The following is a 17,561-nucleotide window of genomic DNA, read 5'->3' on the forward strand; positions in this document are numbered from 1 at the left end:
CATTTGTGATTTACAGTACATTGTGCCTCTAGACACAGCTAGCTATCACTCCCACAATGCTTTTTCGCAGCCAGCAGTCGAGGGCAATAGTTCACATAACAGTAATTTCATCAACTTTCTCTATTGTTCATTGTCACAAAAACCAACACTTTCTTTTGGCCTATAAATCTACATGCGGAGGCTGTATCAAATTCTGCCCTTAGAAAATGGAGCTGAGTATAATTTGCAGGTATAAATCACCATCACTGTTACTCAATCAGATACATGACAAGTCTGAGTGCAGGTAAGAAAACAGATCTGCTGACTGAGGCAGTCTGCCTCTCTGTCTCTGAGAGTACTATTGTTGGATGCTAGATGTTTGTGTCTGCAGGGCTAGGTTGTTCATCAGAAGGTTTGGGTTGCTGCCACAAAAGCAACTTTTCTCAAAACACAATTGGTCATAGTCACCTGTCTCCCCGGGCCATTGCTGTTATTTTTCTGTAGCCCTACATCAGAGGACCGTGCACTTGAGTGTGTTATCACAAGCAATATTGTCCCTTTATGCATTGTTGTGCACCATTATGTCTATTCTGTGTTTAGGATGTGAATGAATGATGCCTTGGAATCATTACATGAAATGTGCGATCATTACATTTTGGTTAAAGTGGTGAATGCTTAACTTGTCAGCATTAAGAGGGTGACCTTGGAGTACAGCATGCAGTATGTGAAGGCAGCCTCCCTACATACAGAAGCAATGCCTTTGATAATAATAAGCAAAATGGCAGATGATATGCCTCTACAATAGATAAGCATGCACACACATTCAAGCACAGTCTGACAACAAAATCAATAAATTATCCCTACAGGGAGTTACAATGTCTGTGGCTCTTAGTGATCAGTTTGTAGTGACCTTATTATACATGATTGCATTTTTTTAAAAGGCATCTGAGCTGACATTACCCAAATCTCAAGGGTCTAAGTATGCCAGGCATCATGCCTGTACTTTATTGTACTTTATACTTATACACTCGCTACATTTCAGAGGGAAATATTGCACACTTTACTTTTATATTTGACAGCTATAGGTACAAGAACATTTTCAGATTAAGATGTTAAATGGGAATTCCAGTATTTCATGATTATAAAGTTACTTTTTCTGTATGTGGGGTCTGGTGGGGGCTATTGGTCATTTAAAAAAAGCTTTTTTAAATAATTTTACTCTTTAAAAAAGGTCCATCTGTGTAGGGATTCATTCTCTAATGTCGTCAGATACTTAATATGAAAAAAGGTTTGACATTAGCTGTGTAATGGCGCTGCTTTCCTGCCAACATTCCCCAATGGGTCCACCCCGTCCCACTCCTGAAAACATTTTTCTCTGGTCAGTCTGAAGCTCCTGTGCTAGTGGTGTAAACAACACCAACACTGTCATGGTGCTCTGAGCCTCCAGTCCGGACTGCTAGCTTCACTGCTAACGGCAGCTACAGTTTCCAGTAGTTAGCAGTTGCTCTGGTGATATGCTGCCCCCTATTTGTTCTCAGTATAAATTTGACAGGTGGCCAACACTTACATACTGCACCTTCAAGGCTTACTTTGCAGCCATTACAGCCCGTGTCACAGCTGATGGCTGAGGTGATCTACCGGACCAATTTCAAAATTTTGTATCCATGAGCTATTTACAAACAAAATTGTATAAACTTAGGAGTGAGGTTAAAAATGACGGAATTACCCTTAAAAACCTGTGATTGTATGAAATATGGTGAATTTTTAAATGGTAAAAAGCTCAATAGTGTATAAAATAGTAAAAAAAAAATTTAAAAAAATGTGCGTAGCCAAACATTCCATAGCGCGATAACGTGCGCTAAAAGGTTGGAAATATTTCAGCTTCCTAACATCGCTAGAAAAACGTGACACACGGCAGAAGAGAGTAGCACAGACCAGGTGCCATAGAAGAACAATGGTTTACCTGGTGACGTGATGTGATGTGTCTTCACGTGGTTGCCTGTGGTTTGTCACTTTATTATTTAAGTAGATTGTGCAGATAATGTTACTTTAACTCAAGTAACATTTTTAATTAAATGAATTCCTCATAATAAGCTGGTCTATAGCATGCTGTGGGTTGGATTATTAATATACAGTATGTGTTTACTATCCTCCCCTCCTGATAAAGTGGCTGAGGCTATGTAATAACAGACTCGCACCCAAACATTCACCCACGCGCACAAACACATACACACACCCACGTCTCTCTTCAGCACAAATCTTCCCACCAAAATAGCCACGTACAAGAGCACATTCCTGCAGTGGACTTTTGGGTGGGTGGGTGGGTGGGGGGGGATCTAGGATAGTTGGAAAAGTGTCACCTCGCTGAGTGACGTCACCCCTCCTCCACACCTCTCTCTCTCTCTCTCTCTCTCTCTCCCCCTCTCTCTCTTTCTCTTCTGTTTCTCTCTGCCTGTGGTTTTAGTCCGTGCTCGGGTCTCGGCAAAGAGAGAGAAAGAGACAGACAGACGGACGGACAGGCAGACTGACTGACTGAGTGACAGACAGACACACGGAGAGAGTGAGAGGAGGAAAGAGAGAAAGAGAGAGAGACAGAGAGAGAGAGCGAGAGAGAGGATAGAGCGGGAGAGCGAGGGGGCTGTGTGTCCCAGCCACACCGCACTCTTCAAACACAACCACGGTCTCGCCACGTTCAATCCAATGAAGATCTAACGAGCAACAACACAGACAGACCCAAACCCAGAGAATACAGAACACGCGCTCCACGTGCGTGTTTTTCGCCCCGAAGATCGTTAATGCGTCGGTGACGGACAACTCGAGGAAAGAAGCGAAATAAGAGCGAACAAACCGGGGGGCGAAGAGAAGGACAAGAAGAAGAAGAGGAGGAAGAAGAAGAAGAAGAACCTGAGGACGGATTTCTTTCCTCCACGTTATTTTATTTCCCGGGGACTCGGCTGTCATTACTGGATGTAAAAAAAAGACAAAGAAAAGAAAAAACAAACTCTCGACTTGTCTTTCTACAGAAGAAGAGGAGAGACCGAGTTTCAAACTGACCGCAAAATGGTGATAAGGTAAGACTGTTTGACGAGCCTGAGTTTGGAGGTTGTAACAGTCGGAACTGAAGTCGCTGCCGCAGTGATTTCAGGTGTGCGTAGAGCCTCATGAAGTTGGTTCAAACATATCAGCTGGAGGCAGTTACACATATTTATTCTGGCATTATTCTCCTAATAGGAGTAGGCTGTGTACTGGCTGGCGTGTGTATGGCTATAACCCTTATATTTGTGTGTCAATAATTGTTTAACGCATAGTTTATTATTATGGATGCGCACAATCTTGAGCGGATAGGCTTTCAAAAGACACATTCCAGTGTGTAAACGGCCGTGAATGGCATAAAAATACATCTATAAACAGGTTTAATTAATTTTAATATGAATATGTACCTGCACACAAACTACACCGCTGAATGTGCAGGTGGAATATTTTTGTTTGTCACGGTGAGCGTTTCTGTTGAGGTTAAGCAAGGCGAGCGATGTCAAAATCAGTTTAATTCTCAAGACATTTTCCGCCACACATTGTGTTAAATATATTCCGTTGCGCTTTTGAGCAGCCTGCGAGAGATTTGCCTCCCCTTTATGTGATGAGAAAAAACAAAACCCAGCAGCTGAAACGTGTTATTTTAAGCTCACTTTGAGCCGTCGTGTAAATACAGTTCATTTAGAGGAGCCTTTCAGAGAGTTGTGGAAGCCTTTCCCAGCGAGTCGATAGTGAAGAATTTTCAAAGTGCATTCCTGCAACTCTCCAGAGATCCTTCATCTCGTCTGTCTTATTTTTAGAACACTTCTTTATTTTCGCGGGGGTTTAAAGTTGACTGTGCTTTTTTTAAATAGCTCACATGTTCAAAAAAAAAAAGAGAGAGAGAGAGAAGGCAGCTATATATCAGTGAGGCAGGCAAAGACTCGGTCAGTCAGTCAGTCAGTCACGCAACCGTTTTGTCAATCAGGTGAAAGTGAACCTTTATTTCCAGTAGAGCTGTGCACACACCACCTGTGCTCAGTGTGCCGGTTGAGCCACTAGGGGACCCATTCTCTCCAGTCAGAGAGGGGAATGCAGTAGAGAGGGGCTACAAGCCTTGATGAGGGGATTTTAGGTACCATACCAAGACACCCCCCACTCCAAAATGTTAGAACTATAACGTAAATGGGCCTAGTGGTTTACAAATCCCACAAAATAACTGGCTTTGTACCAATCAGCTTGTTGAAAATTAAGAATCTGCAATCTGCAGTTCATGTTAGGAAGCATTGGGGTGTGAAAAAAGAAAGCATTCTGAGAAAAAGACCATATGAATTGTAATAAATTGCTGTCTGAGTTGACTGAATAGGCAATGATTGAAAGTGGAGTAGGCTAGTGAGGTGTTCAAAGGGCCTGTGTGTGTGTGTGTGTGTGCGTGTGTGTTTAAGCATGCAAATTAGAGTGCATGTGTGTTTGCTCAAGCAATTCCCAGTTTATAGCCAGTAAGCACTCTGGGAGAGCTCACCCCAGCACCTCCACTGTCTTACATGTTTTACAGTTCCCAGCTCAAACAATTAGCACTTGGCCAATTTTGACACGGCACAATTAACGCTGTCACCACACTTTCGATTTCCAATTTTGCTGTTGCGACAGCAGCACTCAAAAGAGGAGACAAAATGGATATGGACTAAGGTTGTGCTCGCTTAAAGTGCTGCCATCCAAAGTCGCTGAGGGGAGCAAAGTGTCTCAGTCGTGGAAAAGCGGCACTGACGCGGCCATCTTCTCTCAAACCCTCAGCCTTCACTCATTTAGTGCCATTTTTAAATCCTCAAAATAATATACAGCTTTTTTGTGAAAAATCTTGTTGTAAAATGTGTAAAGCTAATTCTGTATTATAGTGTAAAGAAAATTAAATGAGAGTCAAGCATTTCTGTGTCACTCACCAGCATGTGTGTGTGTATGTGTATGTGTGTGTGTGTGTGTGAAGGATACAAACAGTTCATGGCATGCAAGCCATTAAATTGAAAAATGATATAGGAGTTTAGAAAGTGCCTATAAGGGAGTAAGTCCATTTTTGCGTGCCTGCCGATCTACCTTTTTCTCCAGCTTTTTGTGCCTGAAGCACACTCTGAAATCGCATCCCACATTTTTTGACAGTGTCTGGAAGGGACAACGGGGTACTTTCAAAATAAATGTTAGAGAAAAAGAACAGTGTCTTTCAGATGTCCTTTTTGTTTTATTTCTTAAATGTACACTTTATAAGTGCTGCTACATTAGCGGGTTAAATGTTCGATAAAAGCTCATCCATATTGGTGCGTTTAATGTAACGGAGGCATCTTGAAGGACTACAGGAGCTTTTATCATTTCTTTATCCGAGTCTCTCTTCGGCACAAAGCCAAGCCCTCTTACAAACAAGTGTGCCTGCACCTCACACTCTCATTGTCTTTACACAGCCAAGTAGCTCTGACTCACTGGTTCATTTTCAATAGCAGACCAAAAAAAGAACGAGAAAAAAGTTTGTTTTCTATCAGTGCGTGTGTGTACGTGTGTGCCAATGCCCGTCTGTGAGCAGTACTTCTGGAATTCCAAGGCCAAGGCCCCTATTACGAGTGCGGAATGAGAAATCAACACTTACATTACAAAAATGGATACGTAAACATAGAGGCCACAATTATCAGGCGCCGTGGTGTTGGAACTGGAGGAGATGGAGTGCCAATAGGTCTGTTAGCAATCACCCCCCTCACTGCCTGCCCTCTGTAATCCAGTGGGTGTATTCTAGCTTATTTTGTGCCAGCAGCGGCCCTTAACAACTACCCACTGACTGGCAGGCTGGCTGGCTAGCTAGCTGGCAGGGTGGGTGGTTGGAGGATGCAGGGCAAGTTTGACTCTTAGAGGTCATGTAGGAGAAGAAAAAGGCAGGAGGGCAGTGAGGTGAATGCCCATCTGTTCTGTCAGTGCTGGCCGGTGTACTGTACACTGTAGCGCATGGATATACTGTATGAGCATGCACACAAGCATTTTGTATAACTTGCAGTTTCTCATGTTCATCAACCGGTGCGTGCGCCTGTGCGTCAGGGGCCCCCAGCCGACTCCACTTCACAGAGGCCAGCTTGATGCATTGTGACAAATGAGAAAGCAGTTTGATTTCGCACAACACTGAGCTGCACTCCAGCATAATGAAGTGATCATGACTTTACCCTTGGTTCACTTTGGCCCCGGTCCCGCTGTGTTTTTCCCCTCTATTCAATCGCTTCACTCACTTATTTACTTGGCAAGCATTTCCTCCCGTAACCTCTAGTACTGCATAACTAGCGTCAAGGGTGGGTTGCTTGATAAAAACCACCGCTACGGGGCATTGGTTTTACACATAGGGGAACGCTAGCAGTTTTTATTGATATTCAACTTGCCACTGGGTTGGAATAATAAGAAGCCTATTTTCACGCCCAGGCAAAATCACCTCTACTGTCCATCACCCTGTCAGGGCAGAAAGCTGAGGCGTAAATATTATTTGGCAGTGGAGGGAGCACAGGGCTATAGCTGAGTATGTTCTTTCCTGTTTTCTCTCATTCTCTCTTTTGTGCTACTTTTGTTTTCTCTGCCCTTTTCTGTCATTCTTCTGTCTTTCTCTCTGTCTACGATGCATCTCAGCAAAACGCTGAAAAAAAAGTCCCCTGACTTTTCCATCCTCTCATTTTCATTTCACTGCATGCCGCTCTTGGTGAAATTTACTTGTATGTATACTAACACATAAAAACAGAGTGTCAGTTCCAACATGGTTCAACTTAATGTCGGGTGCAACATGGAACGTTTCGCCTCCAGGCTCTGCCTCCAGGCTTTGCGTACAGGGGGAGTACCGATGTGTCAGAAACAAGGAGGACTGCCTATTCCGCCGCAGCTGTCCTTTGCTTGCAGATTGGGTTTCAGGAGATATGATGGATGCCAAATGCCTGTAGCCAGTTGTGAAGACACAGAAGGGGAGGGAGTGTGCTCATGCTGGTATGGATTTGGATCGGGGTCAGTGGCACTGGCAGAGGATTGGAATTCTGCCCTTGACCTCCGTTTTTGGATCATCCCCCATCTAGCCACTAACAGCCTGTCACTATGAGCACTTTGAGAGAGTTAGGACTAATTAGAAGAAAACTGAAGACCACATGTGAAACATAATGATTCTGGTTTCAAATATTGCAAGAATGAAAGTGAGGGGGTATAAAAAGGCAGCTTGATGATATTTTTTAAAGACTTCAGTCTGATTGTGTTGCAACCCAAAACATTATTTCTTTTTATGCCCTTCCCATTGTCTCATTTTCTCTTATCTTAGTTTTTTTTGGAAAGGCTGAGAGCAGAATCCACTGAGGTTCATTTGAATAACTGGCGGAATGAGGAAATAAAAGCTGGGGGAAAGAAATAGAAGTGGTGGTCGGCTCTGTGCATTCATGTCACACAGCTTTATCAAATTATTCCACAATAGCAGCCACACAAGTGATGGAATTTCAATTAAAGTATGACAGTTTTAGAATTTGTTTCTGCTCAAAAGAGAGCGAGTGGGGGTTGTGTTTCATGGGTTGAGGAGGCAAGGGAGTGGATGGCGGGGAGGGTCTCGCACAGTAGCCATATTTTCAGGTCTATATTCTCCATCTATCCACCTCTCTACTCACTCAACCCCCCTCCCATCCTCCATCAAAAAGGGAATGACTTAGCTGAAACACTTTTTTGTTCAGAGGCACTCTGCGGTTAGAGCCTGGAGCCAGGCAAAAATGGGGTGTTATGATAAAGGTCTTTGCGTCGAGAAGTCAAAAACGGAGCCTTTAGTTGATAGGCTCTTTCCAAGAACAATTACGCTACCTGCTGTGCCAAATAGAGGGTTGCAGGAGATAAGTGCAAAGACGGGGTGCTCGGCTCAGACTGGTGGCCAGCTCGTAAACTGGGAAAGAGCAACGTATATATGACCCTCAGGGGCTGTAAACTGTTTCGGGGCTGAATTTGTAACACACAAGCTCACAAAACACTTGTGCAGTCACACAAGGGCCAAATATGAGCAGACACACAGAACGACTGTGAAAGACTGTATAAAAATGATAGAGCTAATCCTAAGAATAGACAAAACATGCAGTGTTTGTTGCTGCAGCAGCTCTGCATAAATTAATAGCATAAAATAAACCTAAACCAAGGCAATCATTTTGTTATTTTATCTCAAATTAAGCTAAAAAACAAAGGTGATTAAGATTTGTATTTGCTGCCCATTTGCATTTCCCAGACTCCCACTGGAATCGGCAAAGAGGAGAAAATTCCATTAAAAAGTGCACTGACATCGGCACATAGCAATTTCACGAATGAGAAATGCATTTAATAGTGGATGGATTTTTCATAATTTGGAAGTATTTCCCCAATTTGTGCCATACTTCTTGAAGTGACACGTGTTGTAATGGGATCCAGTGCCCTGCAATCCGCTCACAGCGTCTGGCACCCACATGTCCACAAGGAGACGTTTAAACATGTGTGGATATCTCACGAGCAAAAGTGAGAAATAACATACCTAAAAAAAGGCAGGGAATTTAATCTTATAACATCAATAGTGTGTAAAGATCTGTTCTTTATTATTCCTTATTTTTCCCCCACTTTTTTTAGTTCTTAAATTCCTGCATCACTGCAAGGTTAGGAGTCAGTGTTTAAATTCTGTGTAACCCCGGCATTCTCTCTCTACTCAATCTGCAATTATAGCTAGCTGCTTTGAAGAAGCCAGGCGGAACTAAAATGACTTTTCATGTCCGGTATAATGACTGCCATTTGGAAGCAGACATGGAGAGAGAGGTCGAGAGAGATAGAGCAACAGAGGAGAGAGTGAAAAGACATGGAGGGAGGGGCAGAGGGAGGGAGAGAGGGGGACAATCAGTGTATGAAAATGGCTTAGGTCACCTCTGGTTCTGACCAGACGGGCCCAAACCAAACGCCTTTCCCTCTGTCGTTCCTCGCAGATGAATCTACCACATTTTGGGCCTTTTCTTCCCTCTCTTTGCTGCTGACCGGAACTTTTACCCTCTTCTCCCTCTGTCTCCATCCTGCCATTGGTCTCCATTCATTTGCCATCAATGGAAGCTTAGCAGCTTTAAGGCGGATTACAAGATGAATTGCACAGAGTGAGGCGCCGTATATTCTCTTTAGGGTGGGCCACTACTGCCAAAGGCCAGAGCTGAGTGCCGTCACCTGGCCTAGCAGCTGGCTATCTTTTACACTTCACTCGCTAATGAGGCCAGACAGTTGGGGCTGAAGTTATAGCGCAGGCTGGATGCTGTGTTGGTAATCTATTATTTAGACTCTCGTGGGGAGGCCGGTCTCAAGAATTTCATGCATGCATTTTGCAAAGCAAATGGTAGCCCGGGGGGAATACAGAGCTCTGTGTGGGAAAAAAATGAGCGAGTATTAGACTTTAATGCGAGTTGCAGTGTTTCCTTGTCCTGCCTATTTCAAACCTGCCAAGACCTGAAAGGAAACTTTGGGTATTTTGTCATTTTTCTCATCACAAGAGGAGAGGAATGTTGCTAATACAGATGTGCTTCAGTGGCACTAGCGATGCTGACAACTCCATCTGATGCATGAGTCGTCTTTGTCTTTTTCATTCAGTGTTTCTTCCCTTCTTCCTTCCTTCCTTTATTTCTTTCCTCGTTGTGATATTTTATGGATGACAGATGAAGGTTGTGCTTGCGTCTTCAAACAGCCGACATAGAAGAACGGGTATATCTTTCCGTTCCCTTTTCATGTATATTTTAGGAACTATTTCAGAGGGGTTTCGGAGAGTTGCATCACACTGCGCAGACAGGACTTGTTTATATTTAGTCAGGCTAGAAAACTATGGCGCACATGACCCCGCCAATGTATTTATAGAATAATACCAGTGTTAAAATTTTCTTAGGTACCAGGGGCCGCTGTGGCAGTCTTTTAAAACATGCATTTCCCTACAGTCCTACCCATTCATATTGAGCATACAAAGAAGAGGTTTACTGGCCTGGTAGCAGTCACAAAATCAGCAAATATGGCATTGAGGCGACTTTTACAGCTCCATGAACCCATTTGGCAATTAACTATATTTGGAGTATACGCAAATCCACTGGGAGATGAGATAGCAACAGTTAAACATAGAAAGGCAAGTTTAGCCAGTGCTGTTTAGCAGACTTGGGTTACTCTTAAATGAAGTTCATGCAGAATGACTTGAGATACCACAAATAGCTCGGAGTTAAAGACGGCGTAAATAAGATACACATACCAAAGCCCATGAAGTCACCAAGTTATTTATGACTCCACATGTAACGCACATCCACATCGTGATAATGTAATGTTCATATTTGCAAAAGCATGAAATGGACCATGTGATGAAGAAAGAGGCCTCAAGTCGTGAGAGTTACTGTAAGAGAGTATCACACTGTCAGCCTTAGAGTAACATAGTTCAGAACAACTCTACATCACATTATTGGCCCAATGAGAAGTATTTTCAATGACACACCTCACTGACTCTTACAAATGTTATGGTTTAAACTTTGAAGAATACCATCAGCCATCCATGAGATCCCCAAAACCTAGAAGGTGGAGTAAACTATAATTCTGTGACCTTTAATACATATTAAGATTTTCCACTGAATTTCTCATACTGTTCAAGGGAAGTCCATGTCAGGTGTAGGACAGTGTAACCCAACCTGCCACACTTAATCCCTCACCTACTTCTACCTTGTCCTTGCATGTGTTCTCCAGTCGATCTACCCTAAAGAAACATTCCAGGAGAGTTTAAGCGACGCTGTAACCGGACACCATCATGCTTTATGTGTGCGAAAGGGAGAGTTTGTACATGGGAATTGGAATGCTTGGGTTCTGCCTTCTCTTTTTACCAATCAGTGGAAGTTTAACACAACATGCTACTTGGGTTACATGATGTAAGGCAACAAATCAGCCTTCGGTCCCACGTTAGCAAAGGTTAATATGAGGTTAGGTTTAAAATGGGGTGACAACATGTTGGGTATGTGTGACAAGTATGATTTTGCAAAAATAGTTGGTGGAATTGGATGAAAGAGAAGGGGATGCCTATATGCATAGGGCGGGTGATCTGATGATTTAGGATTGGGATTGCCCTTGAAGGCATCACACAATCTATTTTTCAGGCGAATCATGGAGATCGTGTTGTTTAATATTCTCTTATTTTTGTTTTCCAAACCTCACACAACCATTGATGAGCAGAGCCATGCTGTGTGAACATACTAATAGAGTGATGTAGCCAACTAGATGGCTAATTACTTCATGTGCCTCTTTCTCAGATGACATATTGTAAATAATGCAACACAAGTTATAGCTGTTTTAAGGGTACAAATGGAGAAATTCACAGGCTATTTCATGTCTGGCTATAGTCTACAGGGCATTTCAAAAATGAGAATAAAGATTACAATTCAGATCATGATCTTGATTGCAAACAAATGGATTGTGATATTCTTCCTTGGCCAGATCACCAACCTCTATATATGCATGATTAGCATGAGGAGGAGTTGAAATCTGTATTAATGAAAGGTTATGGAGAGTTAAAAATAATGTCAAGTCAACAAAACCAACAAACTAAAGGTGGGTAGACAACAAGGCTTCCATAACCTTACACACATCAGAAAAAAAGGTTTCTTTATGAAGTAACTTTGATACACTCAGGAGAAACACTTAAAACCTCAATACGACTGTGGTTAAAACATAGATTTAGACATACAGTGAAATGGCTAACTTTAATTGTCATCCATATTTGATGACTTTGCCTCAGGTCTAGACACGAAAAAAAAAGGTGCCAATTGCAGCAATTAAAGTATTAACTCAGAATGAAAGCTAATGTGCATTAAAGAATGGATGTGGATGGATGTCAATTTAGCCGTTGACGCTGACCGTCACCCTCAAGCTTAAAATATTGCTAATGGATTTTCCTTTTGCCATAACTGATTTTCATTCCTGTGACAGTCCAAGAAGAGTGTGCGTGTGTGTACGTGTCTTACAGTACAGGGCTCGTTGTGTCACAGTCTATAGAAAGGTTCATTTGGTAGCCATGAAAACACATTAGAATGCAAACCCTTCCTTCCCCCCTCCTTCTGCTCTCTCTCCTGTCTTCCCACCCTCTGCCGTTATTTGGAAACCTTCCCGACCGTCTATTGTGATAAGCAAAACACAAAGCTGTGAGGAGGATGTCCTGCGCTAGCTGCTAGCCATATTGTTGTCTTGCTCCTCCGCCTGGACTGCCAGCCCGCATAACACTGCACCAGGGAATTAACCTCTGCTGCCGTTTCTTTCATATTGTATAAGTTTTTGCAACGGCCACTCCAATAGAGCCGCGAGGGGAAAAGTACTGTAAATGTTGCCAAATTACTGACAGCTTCTCTCTAGCCCAACTGCATAAATACGCAGTGAATGTGATAAACAGCTCAGCCTCCCTTGCTTGTGGCTGCCTCTCGTGCAACCTTTAAAGAAATAAAAGGGCATGACATTTTTTTTAAGACAAGTTAGTTGATGTGAAAGTGGGGAGTTAAATAAAGGAGAGTCTAGTTCAGTGAATGGGACATTACTACATTGTCACAGTTTGTGACCTTTCCTATTTGTACAGACAAGCCAGGGTTTCTCTCTGTCAAAATGGCCTACGCCGTTTGTAAGCGATCCCTCCCTTCCTGTCTTTTTTTTTTCCCTCATATCTGCCATCTGCAGTGACTGCGTGACGCCACAGCTTCTGTGTCATCAGTGACAACTCTCACACACACACAAACACACACACACACACACACAGAGGGACCAGACAAGAGCGAGCGGAGAGGAAGAAAGTAGGGAGACAGAAGAGACAGTGAAAAAGAGCGCTCACTTCATCCTTTAATTGTGTCTCTGAATGTCCCAGTGGACTTCATTACCCAGGCATCCTAAGAAATCTCACTTGTTTGCTCTTGGAAACATGTAAAAAGCGTTTGTAGTTCTTTTTTATGTCTCTACAGCAGCACGAAGTACTTCAGTTGGACTAGTTGAAATTTCTCTGTAGCACAGATCGAGGCATATTTCAAGCAGTCAGTAAAGCCGAGGATTTCTTTGCAGTGAGAAAGTTTTGATGATCATGTGCTGAGCTAATGGATCTGATGGCTACCCTCAGCAGGCCCCCAGTGCCAATATCTTTCACAGCAGCTGTTGGTTAGTTTAACTTGACACTTACTGAATGATGTGACAGGAGAAATTCACCTATTTTTTAAACTTTAAAATAAGTAATATGATAGACTGACTAGTTCACTTGTGACCTGGTGCTGCTTTTATCAGAACTGTAAAAAAAAAAAAAACATTGTTTTGGTAATAAAGTGCTAATTAAAAATAATATTATATATATATATATATATATATATATATATATATAGATATAGATATAGATATATATATATTTATATATAACACTGGAAAACTATATCACATTTTCTATTATGCAATATATATGATATATAGTTTTCCAGATATTAATATTCAAATTTTTCCTAGTTGGTGATATTACTCATACCATAAACTGCAGTGTTTGTGAAAATAACAACCTTCTCTTTTACGATTTAGAGACATATTAGCGACACATTCAGCTTCCATAGACCTTACCGGAGGATTGGAGGTAATTTTTGACTTCATTAAATCCGAGGCTACAAATCTACAGCATCTCTGCATAAAAACACAGCAGGAGAGGTGATTATCTTTGGAAATTAGCTCACTCATTTGGAGCTGTGTGGATGCAGATGCCTCCGTTCAATGGAAGCCTATTATTCCAAACGACTCTCATTAAGCCATAGTGAAATAAGGCAAGCTGTGGAAGCAGTGAAATAAAATCTTTAGACTGGTTGTGCAGAACTCGGCAGCAGTGAGCTACGCTGTCTTCATTAAGAGCCCTGACGTCAGGAGTGAAATGCAGAAAATGACTCGGTGTAAAAGGAAAAATTGTATGCAGCTGATTTCTGCCTCTTATGCCCTATAGGATGTTATTTGGTGTTTGTGTTCTGATCCAAAGAAACCAACAATACAGTCTGAGTTTAATGAGGGAGTTAACCATACACTGAGGAGCATGAGTCACTGCCTGATCTATCATTTCTGTATTTCAATGTAGACCAGCTGATTAGAAGCTCTTTTTAATGACATTCAAAGCAAGCCACTTTCCTGATGAGTCAAGCTTTGCTGTGCTCACTTCAATATGACTCTTACCATGACCTAGGACACCTGTTCCCACAGACCATTATGAAAATCCCCATTCATCCTACTGCCGTTTGCTGTCTCCCTACAGGAAACACTCATCTACCACTGCTCAAGTCCCTCCCAGGTAGACATTGTCATGACACGTAAATGGCTACAATGTCTTGGTTAAGTGTTGCTGTAGTTAGCCAACAGCATAGATTTTTACAAAAAGTCTCATCGACCACCTGTCCGTCCCTTTTTTCTTTTCTTTTTCTTCCTTACTCTTCGGTGCACAAATGGATTTAGTGCTTTGTTTGAGCAATGTTTTTGGTTGTCATTGAGGTTTACGTAATTAAATTAAAAGGAATTAATAGTTCGATTACAGGAAGAATTCAACTTCAACATCTTTTATCACAACATTAAAACACTTTTTGTCAAACTGCCAAAACTGTTGCCTGGGTTACAAAGCGAGGTCAGGTGCTTTGTTGGCCCATTTATATTTACATCCAAAGCAAGTTTAACCCGGGCACTGCGTTCTTCTGAAAGAGATATGGGTGGTGCTCATTTGCCAGGTCTCAGTTTGACCAGTTTACAAATATTTGCATTAGCTTTGCAGCTTCAGCAGGCAACATATTTGCATTTACTTAACCTATAAAAAGTGTTGGTAATGCAAACAGGCTACTTTTGTTAATAAATATATTTTTTTAAAAGTAAGTAATGCAGTCAGTTCGATCTGTTCTTGATAAAACTCTGCCAAATGTGTAGTTATTCTGATTATCCCAGGACTATTGCAGCTAAAATGACAGCATAAACCAGTGCTGCATAACTAATCACCATGGGACTGTGCAGCATCTGGACTTTTTTTTTTACCCAGGATCCATTTCAAGTGTTTAACACCAGGGGAGCACAGTTAGAAGAACGAGGGTGGAAGGGAGATTAGATGGACTCTTGTCATATGAGGAAAAATACTGATGGGTCTCATGGTTCCCTGTGGTTTTAACAACACAGCAGGTGGTCTTCATTTGCATCTCCCATGAGCTTACCTCCTCCCGCTCCCTTTTGAGTTTATTTATTACAATGGCCGCAGGTGGAAATCAAATGACTGTCAAATCTCCATAATGTTGAACAAGGTTCCATTACATGTGCTGGCAGACACACGCACAAACTCAGCAGACAGAGTCGTTTTTAGAGTTTTAGTGTTTCCCTGTTTATTACTGCTCTATGATAACCTCCGTCTATAGATTTGTGTACTGTTTGGCTGCGGCCCTAGACATCAGTAGCCCGTATGAAGTGATGGAATGTACACATTAAAATTCGATCTCCTGCATCAGTACATCCAGTGCTGGTCAGGACGGCAACTATAAATTGCTGGCCATTATTTTCGATTAACCACACTGACACCGTGGCCCGTGACATTTCTTCCCATTTTTACCCCCTGTCACAGTGGCGCCATATTTCTAGCGTGGTTTCATTTAGATTGTCCCGAAGTATGATAACACAGACCGGGACACCACGGGACTCAAGCCACTGGCCGATCTTATTAATGGCAGAGCTGCGATAACAGTAGTCATCTACGTCCTCAGTTGGTATCTCGATCTTCAGGCACATCCTTTCCAGGGCCTGAAGAGTAGAAGCATCATAGTGAGTGCAAGGGGCGACGACTAAACAGTTCATCATTCATATGCTGGGAGAGTTCCCTGCAATCCAAGTACAGCAAACAGGATTCCCCAACCAGTGATTTAAAGGAAGACACAAAATGGCTCTCAGGTTTCAAACGCAGCTTAATTGTAAAAGATGTTATTTGGGTAATGCTTTATATTGGAGGTCCTCGCAGTAAAGACATTAATAAGGATTAATAAGGATTTTTTAAATAAAATAATCTTTGATTATACTGTTAATAAGTCCATAATAAAGGATTTAACCATAGTTAACTGTTATTAGGTGTATGATAATGGATTTATTAACCCTAACAAGGCATTGCTCTCACTTAAGCTCCAGTAGTTGAAAAAAGCATAATTAAGTATTATTAATCTAAACAACAAAAGCTGAAGAAAGGTTTAACAATGACATAGTAGAAGAAAAAAGAAAATGAAACATCCTTGACACATTTATAGGTGCTATATGATCATATGAGTATTGGCAGTACGCAGAATGCTAATTTTCATGTGCCACTTTTGACAATTTTGAAAGCTTGGTATCATATTAAACATAATGTGCAGATAGGATGGAAACAACGTTGAGACATCAGGAAAAGCAGATGCAAAAGACAGGCAGGAGCAGATATGACGTTATAAGCAAGAAACCACTGCCAGAATTGTAGTGCTATCAGAATCATTCCATTCTCCTTATTGTTAAGCCATTACATTATGCACATTCAGCTAATTGTCTAACTTAGGTTTAGATGTGCTTAAGGACAGCTGATATTAATATTGTTGATATAGCATGCAGCCGTAGCCCATTTGTAAAACAATGAGTTCAAAAGGGCAAAGGAGTAAACTGAATCAGTGAAAGCAATCTGACTGCTAAGCTCTTGTTTTGACAGGAACAAATTGTTGTGTCTTCTCTTAGTCCTTAATGAGTTTATTGGTAATCAATATCCTCTTCTCATCCGCTGGCATGTGACACTGAGGCCGTGACCCAAGAGGGACCCTTAGACGGTGGAGTTGAGTGGGTCAGTGAGAATTGGTAGTCGCTTGTTCATGCTTAGGCAGACAGGAATGCCCCAGTTTCACCTAGGTGAGACGAAGGCAGGAAATGAAAGAGGCTTCATCGCTGCACTTAGCCCAGAGCTGTAGCTTTTTCTGTACTAACTGGGAGGCATGATGTTTCTATTTACTTAAAATACTGCGACTGCCTTCTTATTTTGTTCTCTCATATCTCTCATTTATTTCAAGGCGTTACATTTCTTCTACACTCTGCAGCAAATGCTAACCGATTTGGCGTGCGACCAATTCTCTTTGAAAGTAGACCTCCTCAAAGAGCTGGGTTTGCGTCCTTGTCAAATACTGCACAAAATGCCAGTTTGCCTGTCAGTCAAAACTTCTTAGCGGAACCTCTCCCCCAGTGATTCTGTTAGCATCCTGCTGACACGGGCGAGTTTTTGGTAGTGTCTTTCTCCAGGGAGATGGGGCCTGGCCTCCCGGTGGGGGTCAGAACAGTTGACCCCATCCTGGCGAGCTCTCAGTCTGACTGCAATGATTTTATTCAGCCCCACTCAGTAGAACAGCGGGGTGTGACCTGGGTCGATGTGGCACTGCCAAGGCTGATTTCATTGAGAAACCCAAGGCCTTTTGAGAGGCGCTGATCAAGAGTGCCGGATGTTTTTGATTCACACTGCTGAGCCTTTATATATTCAACAGTAAAATCAGTCTGCTAAAATTGGGTTTTTT

General features: G+C 42.1%; 1 protein-coding gene and 1 long non-coding RNA gene across 5 annotated transcripts in view; one reads left to right on the forward strand and one right to left on the reverse strand.

Moving 5' to 3' along the window:
- Positions 1-2,508: 2,508 nt before the first annotated feature.
- LOC141003644 (receptor-type tyrosine-protein phosphatase delta-like) overlaps positions 2,509-17,561 on the forward strand; it is a 132,697-nt gene continuing 117,644 nt past the window's right edge. For 2 of the 4 annotated variants that reach the window (XM_073475051.1, XM_073475052.1), the window contains exon 1: positions 2,509-3,050. The gene's annotated coding sequence lies outside the window, so the exon portion shown is untranslated. The remainder of the gene's footprint in view (positions 3,051-17,561) is intronic. The other 2 variants (XM_073475053.1, XM_073475054.1) reach the window with 1 other exon arrangement.
- Positions 15,474-17,561, reverse strand: part of LOC141003645 (uncharacterized) — a 106,491-nt gene continuing 104,403 nt past the window's right edge. The window contains exon 3 of the long non-coding RNA XR_012179739.1: positions 15,474-15,792. This is a non-coding gene — a long non-coding RNA (uncharacterized lncRNA). The remainder of the gene's footprint in view (positions 15,793-17,561) is intronic.

The sequence above is a fragment of the Pagrus major genome, chromosome 10 (assembly GCF_040436345.1).
Source record: "Pagrus major chromosome 10, Pma_NU_1.0".
NCBI lineage: Eukaryota > Metazoa > Chordata > Actinopteri > Spariformes > Sparidae > Pagrus > Pagrus major.